The sequence below is a fragment of the Aquarana catesbeiana genome, linkage group LG10 (assembly GCF_042186555.1).
Source record: "Aquarana catesbeiana isolate 2022-GZ linkage group LG10, ASM4218655v1, whole genome shotgun sequence".
In the NCBI taxonomy this organism is placed as follows: domain Eukaryota; kingdom Metazoa; phylum Chordata; class Amphibia; order Anura; family Ranidae; genus Aquarana; species Aquarana catesbeiana.
This window is the reverse complement of record NC_133333.1, coordinates 219,629,544-219,647,712: the sequence shown is the minus strand read 5'-3', so window position 1 is coordinate 219,647,712 and position 18,169 is coordinate 219,629,544.

The window sequence follows — 18,169 nt, the reverse complement described above, 5'->3', positions numbered from 1 at the left end:
AGCGGAGGCTGTTTAGGGGCGGTTTTCAGGCGGTATTTTTAGCGCAATACCGCCTGAAAACCGCTCCAGTGTGAAAGGGGTCTGACTCAACAAGTTCATGATCCTTAACCGTAACCTGAAGGAAATGAGTCGTGTGTCGATTCAGTGATTTGAATCATTTCACTGAACTGATCCAAATGATTCGAATCACTAAAAAGAATCTCTCTGCCCAAGTCTAGTGTATTGGTCCTAAAACTGGCCATACATTATATCATTTTCATATTCAATTTCTTTTAGATTTACCTTCAACTACCTAGTGCAAGAGCCTTCCTGATCGCATACAAATTGAAAGTGTTTAGGTCTGACCTCATATTATGTGGTTTTGGTAAAACTAAAAGAAAATTGAACAAGAAAATTGAATAATGTATGGCCAGCCTAAAGATACAAATAAAATATGCACAACAAATATGCTTTTCTCCTTTATTTTGAAGATTTTCTTTATAAATATTCAGAGATATTAGGACAAAAAAAGTGTAATATTGCTCACACAATAAAGATTGCATGTGACCGGGGGTCCTCCAGGTCCTGCGGGTTTGGTGGCATCATCTGGAAGAGGCTCGGTACACTGGATGCAGGCTGTGAGCTGCGGGATTCTAACCTGCGAGCTACTAAATGCCTGGGAATCTCTGTGAGCGTCTCTGTGTTATTTCACCGATAAAATGTTCTGCCAGCCAAGATTGTTTCTGAAATGCCAGAAAATGAATTTCTAATCCACTGCTATTGGAAGAGTTCAGATGTTCTAAAATGAAATGTCAGAACATGAAAACAAGACCTGTCAGTACAGGAACCGTCCTCCTTACACAACAGCATAGGAACAGGGCTTCTTCTGCCAGAGAACAGGAACAGTGCTCCTTTCAGCACAGTGCAGGAACAATGTTTGTCTCCAGGATTTCTCCAGAGCCTCTGGAGAACTTGCGACCTCCACCGGTCCAGCTATCCCCTACTCTTGCTACCTTCAGGCGATCCCTGAAAACTCATCTCTTCAGGAAAGCCTATAACGTCTCCAACTAATCTTCTACCACTTCCATCAGCTCATTCCCCGCAGTTACAACCTTTTGTACCACCTGCCCCACCCTATTAGATTGTAAGCTCTTCTGAGCAGGGCCCTCTTAATCCTCTTGTATCTTATTGTATTATAACTGTATTGTCTGCTTTTTATATTGTAAAGCGATGCGTAACCTGTGGGCGCTATATTAATCCTGTATAATAATAATAATGCTCCTTCCAGCACAGTACAGGAACAGTGCTCCTTCCAGCTCAGTACAGGAACAGTGCTCCTTCCAGCTCAGTACAGGAACAGTGCTCCTTCCAGCATAGTGCAGGAACAGTGCTCCTTCCAGCAAAATACAGACCTATTGCTCCTTCCAGCACAGTAAAGGAACATTATCCTTTTTAGAACAAGGGGGATTTGGGGAGAGAAGATAACTTTTGGTTGCACACTTGTTCGTGTGTTATCCACTCCTGTGCTCTGTGTGATACACACCCCTGCAACCTGCGCAATGTGCATTACTGAGCCCTGCATATAATCCACTCCCAAGACATGTTCTATAAACACTTCTGAGCCCTGTACTATATGCACTTCTTAGCCTTGTGCAGTACAGCAGTACACACTCTTTAGCTCTGTGCCTTGTTCAGTACACACTCCTGAGTCCTGCATGGTACGCACTCCTGAGCCCTGTGTATTACATAATATTGAGCCCTGTGCACTGTTTGATACACAGGCTTCAGTCCTGCACAATACACACTCCTGAGCCCTGAACAATACACACTCCTGAGCCTGCACAATACACACTCCTGAGCCCTGCACAATGCACACTCCTGAGCTCTGCGCAGTACACACTCCTAAACCCTGTGCAGTACACACTCCTGAGCTCTGTGCAGTAAACCCTCCTGAGCTCTGCAGTACACACTCCTGAGCCCTGTGCAGTACACACTCCTGAGCCCTGTGCAGTACACACCCCTGAGCCCTGTGCAGTACACACCCCTGAGCCCTGTGCAGTACACACTCCTGAGCTCTGTGCAGTACACACCCCTGAGCCCTGTGCAGTACACACTCCTGAGCTCTGTGCAGTACACACCTGAGCCCTGTGCAGTACACACTCCTGAGCCCTGTGCAGTACACACTCCTGAGCTCTGTGCAGTACACACTCCTGAACCCTGTGCAGTACACACCCCTGAGCCCTGTGCAGTACACACCCCTGAGCCCTGTGCAGTACACACTCCTGAGCCCTGTGCAGTACACACCCCTGAGCCCTGTGCAGTACACACTCCTGAGCCCTGTGCAGTACACACTCCTGAGCCCTGTGCAGTACACACTCCTGAGCTCTGTGCAGTACACACTCCTGAACCCTGTGCAGTACACACCCCTGAGCCCTGTGCAGTACACACCCCTGAGCCCTGTGCAGTACACACTCCTGAGCTCTGTGCAGTACACACCCCTGAGCCCTGTGCAGTACACACCCCTGAGCCCTGTGCAGTACACACTTCTGAGCTCTGTGCAGTACACACCCCTGAGCCCTGTGCAGTACACACTCCTGAACCCTGTGCAGTACACACCCCTGAGCCCTGTGCAGTACACACCCCTGAGCCCTGTGCAGTACACACCCCTGAGCCCTGTGCAGTACACACCCCTGAGCCCTGTGCAGTACATACCCCTGAGCCCTGTGCAGTACACACTTCTGAGCTCTGTGCAGTATACACTCCTGAGCCCTGTGCAGTATACACTCCTGAGCCCTGTGCAGTATACACTCCTGAGCCCTGTGCAGTATACACTCCTGAGCCCTGTGCAGTATATACCCCTGAGCCCTGTGCAGTACACACCCCTGAGCCCTGTGCAGTACACACTTCTGAACCCTGCACACTATGCACTCCTGAGCCCTGTGCAGTACACACTTCTGAACCCTGCACACTATGCACTCCTGAGCCCTGTGCAGTACACACTCCTGAGCCCTGTGCAGTATACACCCCTGAGCCCTGTGCAGTACACACCCCTGAGCCCTGTGCAGTGCACACTCCTGAGCCCTGTGCAGTGCACACTCCTGAGCCCTGTGCAGTATACACCCCTGAGCCCTGTGCAGTACACACTTCTGAACCCTGCACACTATGCACTCCTGAGCCCTGTGCAGTACACACTTCTGAACCCTGCGCACTATGCACTCCTGAGCCCTGTGCAGTACACACTTCTGAACCCTGCGCACTATGCACTCCTGAGCCCTGTGCAGTACACACTTCTGAACCCTGAGCACTATGCACTCCTGAGCCCTGTGCAGTACACACTTCTGAACCCTGCGCACTATGCACTCCTGAGCCCTGTGCAGTACACATTTCTGAACCCTGCGCACTATGCACTCCTGAGCCTTGTACGCAATTCTAAGCCCTGACCACAACTACCACTTTGCTTTTCTCCCTGGGAAGGTGAGGGGATTTGACAATGGGGATGTGCATACCTGCATCTACTCTGAAAAAACCCTGATTGTACTCATTTTTATTATTATTATCATTATTAATAATAATTTATACAGCACTGACAAATTACTTGGCTCTTTGTACTCCCTAAATAATCATACAAGAAATGAAACCTTGTAAGAAACAGTCAAATGGACAATTCTGCTTACAACTAGTTTACAATCTAAAGAGATGGCCACCGGAGATAAAGCTCTTTTGTTCGGGAGATATATTTTCTGATGCTCAATTGACTTTGTGTCAGTGATCTCAAAGGAAAAACACTGCCAGCAGCTCATCCTCATAATGAAGAACTTTAGCTCACACTCTGTTTATTTGTAATTGAAACTTTTAAATATCAGAACTTGGGATTTCTTTACATATTTAATCTGTCGCCCCTGTCTGAACTCAATGTCACATTTCCCAGCCCTGTAAGAACAGCTGAAGATGTGCTGTGATTCTGTCTGCTTAATTTTGAGCATGTATAATTCATATTTTCAGTATAAATGATCACTGCTCTAATCAGGTTTATTTTCAGGTTGCAGGTTCCAGTGAGAATGTGTCTACAGTTTAGGTAAGGAAGGAATTTACTTGTACATATCAGCATTAATGTTAAACATTGAATTCTTAGTTTATGGTTGCTAGGCTATCAATAATTCTATTCCCAAATAAGATTATGAAAAAAATGTAACTTGTTTTGTATATATAAAGTGATATCAAATTCAAATTTCCAATATGACAGTTTTATAAATATTGTTAGCCTTTGTGACATTAGCTATTGGTTTTTGGGAACTGTTAGGTTCCTTTGACAAGGGTGGTAAAAACAGGTGGTTGACCCACATTTTTACCACCCACGACCGCCCACCTACAAGTGCGTAGGGTACTGTTTGGTGAGTGCATACTGGTGGGACCACATCACAGTACATCCGTTTTAATGCATCAAACTCTACTGTGTAAGTGAAAGGGACTGCACTGAAACTGCAAAGCAAACACTAGGCTCGTAGTTCCGGCGTGGTCCCATAATGCAAAATTGCAGCGAGAGAGAAAAAAGAGAGGGAGAGAGAGAGAGAAAGAGAGAGAGAGAGAGAGTAAGAAAAGAAAGAAAGTATTAGGCAAATTATAGGGATTATAGAAGAGAAAGAGAGAGAACAAAAGAGAGAAAGAAAGGAAGGAAATAAAGAGAGAGAAAGAGAGAAAACGAGAGAGGTAGAGAAAAAGAGAGAAAGAAAGAGAGAAAAAAGATAGAGAGAAAGAGAAAAAGAGAGAGAAAGAAAGAGTAAAAGAGAAAGAGAGAAAGAAAGAAGGAAAGTAAGTGTTAGGCAAATTATAGGGATTATTTTGCGATGGCTGTGCAAACGCTTGAAATCACAATGCCTTGCTTCTATTCGACTCTGTCAGAATACACTGATCAGCTGCTGCAGCGGCTGATCGAAAAAAGTTTTCCAACTTGTCCATTCAACAGAAGTTGATCTATCGATTGACTACTGTCAAACAGGGACGGCCACACACTGATCGATATTTGGCCGTTCCCTGCTGAACGGGCCAAATTTTATTCTATCTGTGTAGTAGAAATAAGGCTACAGGAAGATCCCCCAGGATGTATTCAAGTCCTCCATATTTTAATGAACTTTCTCAGGCAGTTTCTAATTTTGTAGATAGGAAAAATCCTATTAATGGTTGTCTGCCCGGTAGATACTATTGGAGGAATGGGAACTTTCTATTAAGTAGAGTTTATTCTCCTTGCATAAAAAATCTGCATGGAAAATAAACAGCTCCCTATAGGGGCCTACCTCAACCTTGTCCACCTCTCCTAGGAGCATCACCCTAGGGATCCAACCCCAGAGTCTGTCCAATAACACCACTAATAGTGTCCACCACTCCTAACAGGACAGGTCAAAGCTGGGGACATGTCCACATCATATGGAAAGTGCTCGGCTCGGTCTGCCATCCTGTGCACAGTGGTTTGATTGATGTAGCACGGCCCCCTTGGGGACTGCTTGGATTTACCTGCTCATCTGCATCGCCATGACCCTGTAAACATTCCAACCCACCTGACACTTTGAGTTCAGACATCATTGCAACACCTTTAAGTAATAAGACAACACTCAATACGTCTATAATCTGTTAACGTTTACTGGAATACTTCGGTGAAGATAAGTGCCGGTTCACACAAGGGCGACTTGTCAGGCGACCTAGCCACCTGACAAGTCGCCTCCCGTTCTGTACTACGGAACCGTTCTAATAGGAGCGACGCAAGTCGCTCCGACTTAGAAAAAGGTTCCTGTAGCATTTCTGGGGCGACTTCAGGTGACTTGCATTGACTTCTATACAGAAGTTGTTTTGCAAGTCGCCGCTGAAGTCGTGTGCCGCGACCTGCAAGTCGTGCTGCCCCTGTGTGAACCGGGACTAAGGTTGTACAAAGGAGGTAATGGTTCAACTGAACTTGGGATAACAGCACAAACTCAGTTGCGTGACTCCTCAGGAAAATGCCAGTTAAGACAGTTGGCAAACAGGTTATTATATACACATATGTACAATGGAGTACCACATAACCTGAAAGGATAAGCAAGGGTTAAGTACCAATTATGACAATACTTCTAGAAAGAGAAACCCAGGGCGGCCTGTTTAACCTTTGATCCTAATGAGAGGTGAAGCTAAACATGGATGGTGTAAGGGCCCTTTAAATAGCAATGACAGAATGTCCCCGTTGCAGATCTGATGGTCTTCACTGGCAGTCAGAGCTAATTTAATTGTAACTGATAAGGTGTAGTAGCAGAGTGGTAGTATATCTGATGATGACTGTAGCTAAAGATGCTTATGTAAGGTGTTCAAATAAAGGTGCAGTAAATGTTCCCAAAGTAAAGCTGTCTGTGCACAGTGTCCCAGTGAAACAACAAAGGAAAGGTTTGCAAAGATGGGCAGTGGCCCTCTCACCAACGTCTAGACCGATTCGATGTCTTCCAGCTAGTGAATCCGAGATGGATGTCCTGGCTGCGGATCCGCTTGTGGCTATCACCCGTTGTGGAACACGAAGCGTGAGTTGCTGCACTATAGAGGTGGTCATGCAGTCATGCAGGCAAACAGCCATCTTATGGAACTATCAGTCCCGCAATCCCTTTGGTTGGGCTCACGAATATGATGTCAGTCCAGTAACTCTGGGCACTAGAGGGACAATAAACATTCAGACAGGGCAGGGAATAGCTATTGTAATTGTAGTCCATATTGCTACAAGAATAAAGTGGAGAGCCTGCGTGGAGTAAAGCAAGTCTTATGTATAAATTTCAGCTCTATAAACCTACTATTGCTGAAATAATCTGAGGAAGATATTGCCTCAAGCAGTCATCCAAATGTATCTTTTGTCAGTTCCAAGCTTGATATCCTTACATAAGTTATGCATTTCAAGGTTCATATCATTTTGATCCAACCGAATTCATGCTTAAAGTAACACTCTAGAAATGGTTGCTCAATGCTCTGGTAAATATTAACTCTTGAAGGAATCCTGATTGATACCTCAGATCCACCTTATTTGAATATAGTGGTCATCGATACCAAAATCAATACAGTAAGACCCCCTACATATGAACCTTCGAGTTGCAAACTTTCAATGTGTGTAGATTTGCACAGTTTGTTTTCATTCAACCCAGCAGGCTGAACAAAAAAAAACCTGACAGATTGCCATACCAACACAAGCAATTTTGGCGCAGCGATCTCCCCAGCTGTTCTATTGCCTTCTGACAGGGGGACTCCCCCAACCAGAACACACTGATCAGCGCTGGCAGCCTTTGTCTTCCATCACTGATCTTTGTTGGACTTACGCACGAGCTCCTAGAACTGAATTTGTTCGTAAGTAGGGTACTTACTATGTAGTTCTGTTGTGTTGCGTAAACCATAGGTAAGGGACCCACACAGACACTCTGCAATGCCTTTGCATGGAATCCTACAGAATTTCCATAACTACAGTCAGGTCCATAAATATCGACACAATTCTAATCTTTTTGGCTCTATACACCACCAATGAACAAGATGTGCTTTAACTGCAGACTTTCAGCTTTAATTTGAGGGTATTTACATCCAAATCAGGTGAACGGTGTAGGAATTACAACAGTATATGTGCCTCCCACTTTTTAAGGGACCAAAAGTAATGGGACATATTAACAATCATCCATCAAACTTTCACTTTTTATTACTTGGTTGCAAATCCTTTGCAGTCAATTACAGCCTGAAGTCTGGAACGCATAGACTTCACCAGACGCTGGGTTTCATCCCTGGTGATGCTCTGCCAGGCCTCTACTGCAACTGTCTTCAGTTCCTGCTTGTTCTTGGGGCATTTTCCCTTCAGTTTTGTCTTCAGCAAGTGAAATGCATGCTCAATCGGATTCGGATCAGGTGATTGACTTGGCCATTGCATAACATTCCACTACTTTCCCTTAAAAAACTCTTTGGTTGCTTTCGCAGTATGCTTCGGTCATTGTCCATCTGCACTGTGAAGCGCCGTCCAATGAGTCCTGAAGCATTTTGCTGAATATGAGCAGATAATATTGCCTGAAACACTTCAGAATTCATCCTGCTGCTTTTGTCAGAAGTCACATCATCAATAAATACAAGAGAACCAATTCCATTGGCAGCCATACATGCCCACGCCATGACACTACCACCACCATGCTTCATTGATGAGGTGGTATGCTTTGGATCATGAGCAGTTCCTTTCCTTCTTCATACTCTTCTCTTCCCATCACTCTGGTACAAGTTGATCTTGGTCTCATCTGTCCATAGGATGTTGTTCCAGAACTGTGAAGGCTTTTTTAGACGTTGTTTGGCAAACTCGAATCTGGCCTTCCTGTTTTTGAGGTTCACCAATGATTTACATCTTGTGGTGAACCCTCTGTATTCACTCTGGTGAAGTCTTCTCTTGATTGTTGACTTTGACACACATACACCTACCTCCTGGAGAGTGTTTTTGATCTGGCCAACTGTTGTGAAGAGTGGTTTCTTCACCAGGGAAAGAATTCTTCGGTCATCCACCACAGTTGTTTTCTGTGTTCTTCCGGGTCTTTTGGTGTTGCTGAGTTCACCGGTGCGTTCTTTCTTTTTAAGGATGTTCCAAACAGTTGATTTGGCCACACCTAATGCTTTGCTATCTCTCTGATGAGTTTGTTTTGTTTTTTCAGCCTAATGATGGCTTGCTTCACTGATAGTGACAGCTCTTTGGATCTCATATTGAGAGTTGACAGCAACAGATTCCAAATGCAAATAGCACACTTGAAATGAACTCTGGACCTTTTATCTTATCCTTGTAAATGGGATAATATGGGAATAACACACACCTGGCCATGGAACAGCTGAGCAGCCAATTGTCCCATTACTTTTGTCCCCTTAAAAAGTGGGAGGCACATATACAAACTGTTGTAATTCCTACACCGTTCACCTGATTTGGATGTAAATACACTCAAATTAAAGCTGAAAGTCTGCAGTTAAAGCACATCTTGTTTGTTTCATGTCAAATCCATTGTGGTGGTGTATAGAGCCAAAAAGATTAGAATTGTGTCGATGTCCCAATATTTATGGACCTGACTGTAAGTGAGTGACAAGATGAAGACTTTACTTAGACAAACTCTTATGAAAGTCTAGCCTGGCATAAATGGGAATGCAGTTTCAGTGTACAGCTAGTTCACATACCAACTTAATGACCCCCTTGTCCCCAAACATGAATCCCTGCATTAATAATATTTCCCCATTACGGTGCCAACTTTACTGGAGGACCATTTAACAGCATAACAGAACAACAGTCATTAAGATAATGGCAGGCCAAACGTGATGGTAAAAGTAATAGTTGCAAATTCCTCAGAGGAGAGTGATCTGTGCCCACAGAGTTATAAGTATATAAGTCCATCCTTCTTTTTAAGAGGGGGATAAAGTCAGGCTAACTTCTCAAATGGAAGAAGTCCGTGTGCACACACCAAGGGGAACACACATTCCAGGTGATAAAGAGGTTTGGGACTTTGTGTGAGGCCAAGACATAGAACATCAGGTGCCTCCATCCCTAATTGCTATTAGCATAAAGAGAAGGTTTGGGACTTTATATGAAGAATGCGACGTAGTTGGGAATGTGAACATGGAGTTGCTGGCGAGTATGAAGTAAAAAATAAACCTAGTAATATTGTGTCATCTCCTATATACAATGGCATAACATAAACACATTATGTAAAATTGTAGTTGGGTTTATTAAATATACATCACATAGTAAAATGGTAGCATAATAGCACGTAAATTATTGATAATGACACAATAATGGTAATAAAACCACTAGGACCAAAAATCCATGTACACATAATAATAGCAAAACCATAACATATTGGTATGGGCCAGTATAGCATATTAAAAGAAAAGGTTGATGTCACTCTTGATTTGATGAGCATAAAAGCATCTATATAGCTCAACGCGTTTCAGGGATAACCTCCAATCTTCAGGAGCAGATGCAGTATCGCTGTCTATAAAAAAAATCGGTAGAATATCTTAGGGGCTATCCAGATGACAGGCAGGGGAAAATAGGAATAAATATTGGACTAAGGATGATAACCTTAAATCATCCCTTGTTTCTTATAGATGACCTGTGTGTGTGGGTGAAGGGCGCCAAGGGCTGGAACCGGCCGGGGGAGAAAACATATCATCAGTCCTGGGAGCTGAGTCGGTGACCCTATGGGCAAATAGGTAGACGCCAGTAGGAAATGGATATCCCTGAGGAATGCTCCACCATAAAGCTTAAAAAGTGATATAGCCACATCACCATATACCTAAAACAATATAAAATACTAAAAAGTAAATAAATATATAATATAATATTGGCCACAAGTTCTCAATGGGATTAAAGTCTGGGGAGTTTCCTGGCCATGGACCCAAAACTTCAATTTTTTGTTGCACAAACAACTTAGTTATGATGGTTGCCTTATGGCAAGGTGCTCCATCATGCTGGAAAGGGCATTGTTCCTCACCAAACTGTTCTTGGATGGTTGGGAGAAGTTGCTCTCGGAGGATGTTTTTGCACTATTCTTTATTTATGGCTGTGTTCTTAGGCAAAATTGTGAGTGAGCCCACTCCCTTAGCTGAGAAGCAACCCCTACACATGAATGATCTCAGGATGCTTTACTGTTGGCATGACACAGGAATGATAGTAGCACTCACCTTTTCTTCTCCGGACAAGGTTTTTTCCAGATGCCCCAAACAATCAGAAAGAGGATTCATCAGAGACATTGACTTTACCCCAGTCTTCAGCAGTCCAATCCCTGTACCTTTTTGCAGGATATCAGTCTGTCCCTGATGTTTTTCCTGGAGAGAAGTGGCTTCTTTGCTGCCCTTCTTGACACCAGGCCATCTGCCAAAATTCTTTGTCTCACTGTGTGTGCCGATGTACTCACACCTGTCTACTGCCATTCCTGAGCAAGCTGTGCACTGGTGCCCCGATCCCGCAGCTGAATCAACTGTAGGAGATGGTCCTGGCGCTTGCTGGACTTTCTTGGGCGCCCTGAAACCTTCTTCAAAAATGCAATGGAAATGTTTTTTATGGGAATACATTAATTTTCATGGCAAAGAGGGACTTTGCAATTCATCTGATCACTATTCATAACATTCTGGAGTATATGCAAATTGCCATCATAAAAACGGAGGCAGCAGACTTTGTGAAAATTAATATTTGTGTCATTCTCTAAAGTTTGGGCCTCGGCTGTAGGTCCATCAACCCATTTGGCCTGTTGATGTTTCCCCCTTTCACACTGGGGCAGGGGGAGGCGTCGGCGGTAAAGCGCCGCTATTTTTAGCGGGCGCTTTACCGTCGTATTTGCGGATGTATTTGGCTGCTAGCGCGGGCCCCCCCCCCCCCACGCTAGCGGCCGAGAAAGGGTTAAAACCACCGCAAAGCGCTGCTGCAGCAGCGCTATGCCGGCGGTGTAGCCGCACTGCCCCATTGATTTCAAGGGGCAGGAGTGGTGACGGAGCGGTGTATACACCGCTCTTTCACTGCTCCAAATGCGGCTAGCAGGACTTTTTTAGCGTCCTGCCAGAGCACCACTCCAGTGTGAAAGCCCTCGGGGCTTTCACATTGGTGACACAGCAGCGGCTCTTTCAGGGCGCTTTTCAGGCGTTATTTTTAGCGCTGTAGCACCTGCAAAGCGCCCCAGTGTGAAAGGGGTCTTACTGTATTTGGAGATTTGTATTTGACTGGTAACTGGAATCATCACTCTATTTAGGTTTTCTCTCTTTACCAGCTTATTTGAAGGGGATGCCATTCTAGTGTTTCTCTTATTATATTGTAAAGAAGTAAGAGAATTACTATGCCCTATATCTACATTTAACAGGTTTTTACTGCTCTCTGTGTCCTGTTGAGACTCCCCTTCTCCTTCTATCCCGGTGACCATTGTCAGAAAGTGAGCCCTGGTTCACACCTATGCGATTCTGGATGCTTTTTTAAACGCATATATTCACATGACAGGCTAGATATTATGTGTTTCTATTGAGGTGGTTCACAATGATGCAGTCCACAGGCATTGCTTTTTGAGTGCGATTCCAAAAAGAGTCCCGCATTGCATTCCAAACTCGCAAGTGATGAATGACTCGCATGTGGAGGTCAGTGTTCACGCAGGATTGCGATTGACAGGCGTTTTTGTAATAAAATCAATGGAAGATGTTTTTGTATTGAAGTCAATGGATGGCGATTTTGCAGTGAAGTCAATCGAAGGTGTTTTTTGCATTAACCACTTCAGCTCCAGAAGATTTTACCCCCTTCCTGACCAGAGCACTTTTTGCGATTCTGCACTGCATTTTTTTAACTGACAATTGTGCGGTCATGCGATGTTGTACCCAAACAAAATTAACATCCTTTTTTTTAACCACAGAGTGGTAAAAACAGAGCTTTCTTTTGGTGGTATTTGATCACCTCTGCGTTTTTTTTTTTTTTTGCGCTATAAACAAAAAAACAGCGTCAATTTTGAAAAAAAACGCAATATTTTTTACTTTTTGCTATAATAAATATCCCCCAAAAATATATAAAAAAATGAATTTTTTCCTCAGTTTAGGCCCATATGTGTTCTTCTACATATTTTTGGTAAAAAATCTGCAATAAGCGTATATTGATTGGCTTGCACAAAAGTTATAGCGTCTACAAACTAGGGGATAGTTTTATGGCATTTTTATTATTAATTTTTTTTTTTTTTATTAGTAATGGCCGAGAACTGCGATTTTTTTTTTTTTTTTTTTTATTCGTGACTGCGAAATTATGGCGTAGTCATCGGACACTATTTTGGGACCATTGTCATTTATACAGTGATCAGTGCTATAAAAATGCACTGATCACTGTGTAAATGACACTGGCAGGGAAGGGGTTAAACACTAGGGGGCGATCAAGGGGTTAAGTGTGTCCTAGGGAGTGTTTCTAACTGTGGGGGAGGGGCTACCTAGGACATGACAGCGATCACTGCTCCTGGTGACAGGGAGCAGTAGATCTCTGACATGACACAAGGCAGAATGGGGAAATGCCTTGTTTACATAGGCACTTCCCTGTTCTACCTCTCCACACCTCAATCGCGGGCCGCCAGAGAACATCGAGTTCCCAGGACCCGCAGGCAAGCTCCCGCGCACCTGAAAGGCAGCAACTTTAAAGAGACGTACCTGTATGTCCATTTGCCCGCCTGTGCCATTGTGCCAACGTACATCTGTGTTGCGGCGGTCGGCAAGTGGTTAAAGTCAATGGAAATGCAGAAGCCAGAATCGCACCTCTGATGAAATCGCACTCAAGGGTGTCATGAATGTGGAGACTCCCCCTCTCTTTTTGTTCTGGTGGCCATTGTCAGAAAATGAGCCCTGGTTCACACATATGTGATTCTAGATGCATTTTCAAACGCATAGATTTCCATGACAGGCTAGATATTAGGTATCCCTATTGAGGTGGTTCACACTGATGCGATCCACAGGCATTGCGTTTCGAGTGTGGATACAAAAAGAGTCCTGTGGTGTGTTCCGAACTTGCAAGTGATAAAGTATAGTGACACGCTGAGATCAGTGTTATTATTATTATTATTATACAGTATTTATATAGCGCCAACAGTTTACGTAGCGCTTTACAACTTGAGGGTAGACAGTACAAATACAATACAATTTGATACAGTAGGAATCAGAGGGCCCTGCTCCTTAGAGGTTACAGTGTTCACACAGGATTGCGATTGAAAGGCGTTTTTGCATTGAAGTCCATGGAAGGCAATTTTGCATTGAAGTCCATGGAAGGCAATTTTGCATTGGAGTCAATGGAAGGTGAATTAGCATTGAAATCAATGAAAATGCAGAAGCCAAAATCACACCTCTGGTGAAATCGCACTCAGTGATGTCCTGAAAGTGGAGACTCCCCCTCTCTCTTTATCTGGTGACCATTGTCGGAAAGTGAGCCCTGGTTCTCACACATATGTGATTCTAGATGCATTTTCAAACGCATAGATTTGCGTGACAGGCTAGATATTATGTGTTCCTATTGAGGTGGTTCACACTAATGCGATCCACAGGCATTGCGTTTTGAGCGTGATTCCAAAAAGAGTCCTGCGGTGCCTTCAGTGTTCACATAGGATTGCGACTGATGGGCATTTTTGTATCAAAGTCAATAAAAGGTGTTTTTGCATTGAAGTCAATGGAAGGTGATTTTGCATTGAAGTCAATGGAAGGTGATTTTGCATTGAAGTCAATGGAAGGTGATTTTGCATTGAAGTCATTGGAAGGTGATTTTGCATTGAAGTCAATGGAAGGCGTTTTTGCATTGAAGTCAATGGAAGGCACTTTTGCATTGAAGTCCATGGAAGGCAATTTTTGCATTGAACTCAATGGAAGGCGATATTTGCATTGAAGTCAAGGGAAGGCGATATTTGCATTGAAGTCAATGGAAGGCGTTTTTGCATTGAAGTCAATGGAAGGCACTTTTCCATAGAAGTCAATGGAAGGCATTTTTGCATTGAAGTCAATGATAATGCAGAAGCCAAAATCACACCTCTGGTAAAATTGCACTCAAATTCCAACGCTATTTACACAGAAATGCATGCATAAATCGCAATGCGATTTCAGTGTGTATATGAGTGAACGCATGGTCATGTGAAATCCAAAAAGGTATAGTTGTCACAAGAACAGGAAGTGAGAGGAAATCTTCCACTGGGGGGCGCCTGTTCTGATGACAACTGTCTAAAAGGGGATTTCCATCTATAACTACACATGCACTTTGGCAGAACATAGGAGCTCCCAGCGCAGATGAGGCTTCAGAAATAAAGGCACAATTTTTTTTTTTTTTTTACAAAAAAAAAAAATTTAAATACAAGAAAGAAAAACAATTTCTGTAGAGCCTGTCGGGATAGAGATTGTCTGAAGAGGCGGTTGGATTATCCTTGTAGTAGCTCTTTGTCACACCTGTTACATTGTATATTTCCCTCTGCACTTCTAGAGCCAGTCATGAAAGCTGCAGGAGAAGAAAAATTGTAAAGTGAATCTAATGCCACGTACACACGACCGGACTTTCCGGCAAACTAGGCCTGACGGTCTTCCCGACGGACTTTCAGCAGAGTTCCGACTGACTTTTAGAACAAACGGACTTGGCCACGCACAAACGGACTAAGCCCGGTCGAAAGTCTGTTCGTTTGGTATGTGATGACGTAAACTGGACTAAAAAAGGAAGTTCAATAGCCAGTAGCCAATAGCTTCCCTTGCATCGTATTTGGTCCGTCGGACCAGCACACAGACGAACGGTTTTCCCGATCTTTAGTCCGTCGGACAGATTTGAAACATGTTCTATTTCTAGGTCCGTCTGAGTTTTTCCCCAAAAAACGATCGGACTAGCCCACACACGATCGGATTGTCCGACGGACTAATCCCGTCAGGACCCAGTTTGCCGGAAAGTCCGGTGGTGTGTACGTGGAATAAGGCCCCTTTCACACTGTCGGACTGTTCAGCTCCGCCTGTCAGTTTTGTCGGCGGACCTGAACGGGCGCTCCATGTTAGTCTATGGAGCGACGGATGTCAGCGGTGACATGTCCGCTGACATCCGATCCGCTAAAATCAGACGGATGCCTCTACCTTTGCATCTGTCCCTGGCGGATCGGACCAGGTGAGATCTGATGAAAACAGACATGCTGTCCATTTTTGTCCGATCTCTCCATAGTAACCAGCGGCCGCTCGACAAGCCCCTCCCCGCTCAGTGAGCAGAGAGGGACCGTCATCCGCCGGCTCAGCTAAGATCAATGGAGAGATCTCCCGCTGAGCCGGCGGACTCCGATGCAGCGGATTAGCCTTGTGAGAATGATGCCTAATGGGACTGATTTTTATAATACATAGTTAGTCTGGCTAAAAAAGACACAAGCCCACCTAGTTCAACCAAGAAAAGGAAAAGTAAATGATATATATATACATATATATGTACATGTATAGTCCTATATATACAATCCTATACCCATAGTTGGTCCAGAGGAAGGCAAAAAAAAAAAAAAGCATGATCCAATTTGCTCCAGCAGGGAAAAAAATCCTCCCTGATCCCCCAAGAGGCAATCAGATATTCCCTGGATCAACTTTACCTATAAATGATAGTATCCAGTTATGTTATGTACATACAATATAATTATCAATCAGCTGCTGCACCTGCAGGGCTGTACTGAGTGTTAGGGTCTGCATCCCCTTCCATGTGATTTCCATTTTTGAGTATCTCACCAAAAATGACATTTTTGTTGCAGGGGATGCCCAAAATCTGACTTGTGTAGTCTTCTGGGAAAATCAGTGAGTCAATCACACAAGTAGGAAATGACATTGGGGGGGGGGGGGCGTTCTGTACACTATTTGTCCAGGTAGCCATATTGCATTTTACAGAAAATTACAGCACTGCAGCTTAAAAAGGAAAGGTCATTTTTAATAACATTCAATTACAATACGACTTGTGTTGCGATTGTATACGCTACATTATTTTTTTTTTGTTATTTGCTCATTTTTTTCCCTTTAACCAACATTTCTATTAACATACAACTCCTGCTGGATAAATATCACACCAACCTCAGCCAACTGTCTGACAGCTGCGTCAACATTTTCCTGACCAAAGCCAAAACAAGCACAGCTGGAAAACTTTGAGTCTGTACCCCATTGTACTTCTGGCACAAAGTACACACTGGTCTGTTGGGAAGCACAATATGAGAATAAAGTTACTGCGCCACAAGCCGCTCTTTTTATTATTAAAGATTTTGTTCTTCTTCTGTGTCCAATGGCCCGCACACACAATGAGATTATTGGACGAATGATCGTTTGTTTTTGTTTTTTTTTTGCATGCTAGTCTCATATCGAAACTGAAGAGTTTACTAAAGTGACAAATTCTCGTACGTCAGAATAAAAATCGGAAGTGTTGTAATGTATTTGTATTGTATTTTCGGACTACAACTGTACTGAATAAATGAAAATCGTACGATCTGGGATCATAGGAGGAAAATTTTCATGCTTGCACCATCAGAAAATATCGAATGAACTGTCAAGATTGACTATCAAAAGCTGTGTACTAACGATCAGATTATCATACGATTGCTTCAAAAGTAGTATCTTTCGTACGATTTTCGAAGCATAAAAAAAACGCAAATCACGGGGGGAAAAAAACGCACAGCAAAAAGCACTGCAAAAAATGCTCAAAAGCAGCATGCATATAGACATCAAAGAAATTCTAGACAGCCGCACTCCAAAAATATTTGCCTTTATTCAATAAGGTGTCATCCAAAATACAGGTCACAGCAAAGTGGAACAAAGCTTACCCGTTTCTTACTACAAGGAGTGCTTAATCAAGCTATGACTAAGCACTCCTTGTAGTGCGAAACGCGTAAGCTTTGTTCCACTTTGCTGTGACCTGTATTTTGGATGACACCTTATTGAATAAAGGCAAATATTCTTGGAGTGCGGCTGTCCAGAATTTCTTTGATGTCTAACTGGCATAGCATTGCCAGCACCTGGACTTCTAGACTAAAGGAGATGCCTTTTACCTTGATCTGACCCACCTGGAGCAGTGATACTCTCTCTCTACTTGGATTCCTGGACTTTGCAAAGCAACATGCATAGATGTGAATGGAGCCTTATGGCAGCTTACCAATTCTTAGATGTTATGGCTGCATTTGTTTCTATTATTTTCATCTGGTTATCTGGCCAGCAGGTCTGTTGTTTTTTAACAGACCAAGCTCTTTTACAGACGTATCAGTTACGGGGATGAGACAAACTATTCAACACTGACAGGGTGCTTACAATGATCAGTTTTATTTATGTAAAACCTTTATCCCAAAAGGAGAAAAACTGTTTGCTGTCACTGCTTATAAAGTGTGAGCTGGAATTTAGCTTCAATGTGTTAGATCAGGGGTCTCCAAACTTTCTAAACAAAGAGCCAGTTAACTGTTTTTCAGACTTTAGGGGGGCGGGACTGTGGCCAATAGGAGTAGAAAATGTCTTAGTGTCAGTGGAAGGAATAGTGGCCCATTGTTGGGCCCATAGTTGGTGTCAGTGGGGGAAACAGTGCCTGATAATTGGTGTCCGTGGGAGAAACATTGATCCATAGTTGGTTTTAGTGGGAGGAATAGTGTCCCATCATTGGTGTCAGGGGGAGGAACAGTGATCCATAGTTGTTGTCAGTGGGAGGAACAGTGATCCATAGTTGGTGTCAGTG